This window comes from Mus caroli, unplaced genomic scaffold (assembly GCF_978045245.1).
Source record: "Mus caroli unplaced genomic scaffold, Mus_caroli_1 scaffold_14, whole genome shotgun sequence".
Lineage (NCBI taxonomy): Eukaryota > Metazoa > Chordata > Mammalia > Rodentia > Muridae > Mus > Mus caroli.
Genome location: NW_028227269.1, coordinates 46,849,792 through 46,854,136, shown reverse-complemented (window position 1 = coordinate 46,854,136; position 4,345 = coordinate 46,849,792). Strand labels below are relative to the sequence as shown.

Genomic DNA, 4,345 nt, shown 5'->3' with positions numbered 1-4,345 from the left:
AATGATATGGGAGAGCCTATGGAATCCTACCCATGTGATAATAAAAGCTAAAATGTCTGTTTAAATTCTGTCGTTTGTCAATTTAGACAGAGTATCAAAATAAAAGTCTCATATTCTATTATATGGGGAAATTTTTTGTTTTGTCTTTGTTTATCATTTTTAATTGTATGTCTGTATATGGCTTTGTGCACATTATTGCTCCACTGTCATGGATGTGGAATCCTTCGTGGAGCTGTAGTTATAAGTGGCTTGGAGATAATTGACCTAGGTGCTGAAAGCTGAACTTTCGACTTCTGCAAGAGTACTTTCGTGCTTAACTATTGGGGCATCCTATTAACACCTAAATAGAATGGTTTGAACTATAAATGCCTTTCAGTTGGTAAAGACATGTTAATAATTAATAATGATGTTAATCCCAGTAACTGATCAAATATGTAGCTGATACATGGTATGCAAATATTTGTTGTGACTGTGTGAAATTCACTAATTTTGTCCACAGTTAATGAAATAGTGTCTTGGATACCTCAGTATGCTATGAATCTATAGAGTCTTCCCTTATTTTTTGGAATGATGTAATGTTTCCCTCTTCATCAATATATCTGACAGTCTGTGGTGGATGCAGTTTTTTGCCTCTGATCTTTATGCGCATCCTTTTTGTTACACACATTTTTCAAGGCAGATCATTTTATGTGTATTCATTTTTATAAGGTGGAGGTTGTTGTATATGACAGTCATTCCTGTCACTGTACGAATATATACCTTTGAATATAATCTGGATTGAAAGGAGAAGCGAAACAAAGGAAGAAAAATAAACTGTATCTATGTGGTGCAGAGGACAATCAATTAGATTCATTATCTGCTCTGCATTCTAGTCACTCTTTAAAAAAAGAACATAATACCATGGCAACAGTTCGACCTGCAGTATGGTATATAATCATTAAGAGGTCTTCAGCCTCCCTTGAAAATAGATGGGAAAAAAAATTCACAGTGGCTGCACAAACTCCCTACATTTATGCTGATTAAATGACACGTTTGTAATTTACAGGTGTCTTATTGCCATGGGACTGCAATCATACAATTCCATTTTAGAATTCAAGGGCTTTTGAAACATGCTGCATGATTGTTAGCTGGGCTGCAAGCTAAGATTAAATTGAAAGGGTGGCATGTAGATTTTAGAACATGGTGTTGACATTTACTGGCCAATCACATTTTGCGACACTCGTGCATGACAGCAGATGTTGACCTTTCAAGCATTCCCTATCTGCTTTCACGCATTACCTGCAGAAATTAACATAACTCTGCTTCCTGCTCTACGCTGCTATTAATGTCATCTGGGAATTGAGATTCATGAATTCAGTTATTACCCAGGCTTGAGACCCGTTTTATACTCTAAGCACAGAACTAACAGCTCCTGGGAGCTGGTATTTTTGGATGTTGCTTCAACTACCTTTGTGGTTGAGGGATAGCTAGGAGCTATAGAGTAAAAAATGTCAACGGGAACAAGAGAAGAGATGGGAAGAGGAGGACAGTTTCAAGGAGAATGCTAAGGGCCAAATGATTGCAAATATATGGGACAGGAGAATTTAAAACATGAAAAAGGTACTTTTTAAGCAAGTCAAATAATGGTGTGAGTTTCATGTCTCTTGTTAACTGAACTGTAAAAATGATACCCTTAGAGTCAATGTGCAGCGAGCTTCGGGGTTTACCTCACAGTGCCTGCGGCCTCTATTATCAATGATTTAGGAGAGGAAGAAGTTGAAGTAAAGATGTCATGGGTAGCCCCTCAGAGTTTTGAGTATAATTGTAATCCACATTCCATAGTGCCTCCTACTAAAATAAAACAAAACAAAACAAAACCTTATATTTCTCCATTGTTTGTCAGATAGTTTTTGTTCAGCTTTTCTTTAGCAGAGAATCACTGCTTCTAAAATATTTAGAAGGAGCCGTTCAGCAGAGGATGCAATTCTGAGATATATTACTTTTCAAAGCCTGAAATTATCACCACTTATTGCTCTAACGCAGACATCACGGCTATGAATCTTATCTTCAGGAATTAGTGGACAAATTTAGAACACTGTGAGTTAAAATTTTCAGGCTGTGCAAGAGAATCAAGAAGCCTCTGAGTTTTGCTTAACCTTTTCTTCAGGTTACCAGTATGGATTTAGTAAATTTCCTATCATTCTGTCTTTTAAAGTCCTTGGGGAGCATCTATGAAATATCTTAGTCACGGTTCTGTGAATCCAGCTTTTGGAGATACAAGCAGATGCATTTATCTCAAATAGGAATTGATTAACAGAGCTCAAGATGTCACTGATGAGATATGCATACCCAGGCTATTTCAATGGCATTGCTATGACTTACCCTCCAGCAAACATTCTGTGCTGATTTGCATGTTTCAGCCACGGTGAATTTTATAGCAGTTTCTGTAACACCAGTGCCTTTCACAGCATGTAGAAAATATAAAAGCAGCACTCTCTGAAGGGCCAAGACTCAACCTTTAAAATACCTATCCAGCTCCATCCCACAGTGCTTGAGGGGCTATGTTTTGAAATGACTTTCTGTGTATGAATTAATGTTTTCTATGGATTGGTTAAAATAAAGAAATGTTCCAGGAATGGGTAAGAACAGTGTCAATAGTATTTCACTGTGAAAAAATTTGTTAGATACCTTTCCTTTTTGGGAAATCAGTATGACAGTGTGTGTGTGTGTGTGTGTGTGTGTGTGTGTGTGTGTAGAGAAACTGTAAGAGAGAGATCTTTAAACCTGAAACTTAGAACTGCTGATCTCTAGTCACTTTACACAGGATTTCCTTTTCTTTCTGCAACTGAGAATGGGAGATCTGTGGCTATTTTGTCATTCAAAACATTTAGGTTTCATATTTGCACCTGGGATGGGGGCACAATAAATGTATCATTATGGAATCATTTATGACACTGCATTGGCTAAGCTAAGCGTGGGACACAGGTAAGACAAAGGCATCCTGGCATGTTGCTGTAGTAAGCCAGTGATGACTGTCTAAAATAATGCTGCAGAAGAGTGATCAAGAAAGATGACAGGATTGATTGCCAATTAAAGATGTCTAAATAGAGCTACAGATGAGTGATAGATACATCGGGAATAATTGAATGTCCATTTCAAAAGTTGATTGTCTGACAATGGTCCTTATATAGGAGCATTTACCTTTTTAAAACGCTGGAAAGTATGCTGACTTCATTTTTGTACCACTGCTTCTGCAGGCATATAACTAGCTAGCTGGATGTGATTATCTAACTTCTGTAAATTTTGTGTTCTTCATAAGTCATCACATAAAATGGACCTACTGTTTCTTATTGGTCTAAAACTTACATTTTACTAGACCATTGTCTCTAAGCCTACACATTGTAACCTCTTTGGTGGTCAAATAACCCTTTTATAGGGGTCACCTAACACAATCAGAGAACACTGATTTTTTGGGGGGAACACTTTTAATATTCACTGTGTGGGGAATTACAAGAACAATAAATTAAGCCATATATTGAACTGAAATTTCCTTTATACAAAGTATTAAAATACTATTGCATTTCTAAAATGAAATCATTGGTATACAGTTGTAGTCATCATATAAACTAAGTTAAATGCTATACCATAAAGAGAAAAATCGATGAGGCAAATGTATGAATGAAGATATTTCTGAACTTCCCATTTCATTGAGTATCAAAAATCACCAATCTTTTTGTCCTTTTCTTGTACATTATTCTACATCCACATTCTCTGCATCTGATTGGATCCCCGGATTTTATCTCATTTTCGGTGTGACACTCTCCACAAATATATATAATTGGCTGCTGCTTTGGTGGTTGAACATCTTTCTGGGGGTCCATTATTAGTGCCTCCACAGTTGGAAGAAGTGTCCCTTCTCTGGAAAACACTGATATTTACTTATGATTTCTAACAGTAGTAAAATTATAGTTGTGAATTAGAAACAAAAATCATTTTTAGGAGTTACAATCATATGAGAAAGCAATAGGAAGTTTAAGAACTACAGTCCTGGACCCTTCTCAGAGTTAACTCATATGAGCAAAGGAGCTTGTTTTTGGAAATTCAGAGTCCATGGCAGTGTTCATGTGAGCCAGTTCCTAGAAAACATTTAAACTATTTTTATTCATCTACTGAAAATGATCTCCCCTTTACTTTCCTCATAACCTAGTAATTAGGATGAGGCTGCATGGTAGCTGATTTGATAGGGCACATATCAAGAAAATATATGTGGTAGAAAGTTTTAGGTACCTCACAATCTCTTAAATCAAATAACTATTAGCTTTAAATAATCTATGTCCATAATATGACTGATTAGTAACCATTTATA

The 4,345-nt window shown here is 36.3% G+C and overlaps 1 pseudogene; it reads right to left on the bottom strand.

The window, feature by feature from the left end:
- Positions 1-3,683: 3,683 nt before the first annotated feature.
- Positions 3,684-3,860, bottom strand: LOC110307508 (DNA-directed RNA polymerases I, II, and III subunit RPABC4 pseudogene; annotated as a pseudogene).
- Between the last annotated feature and the right edge of the window lie 485 nt (positions 3,861-4,345).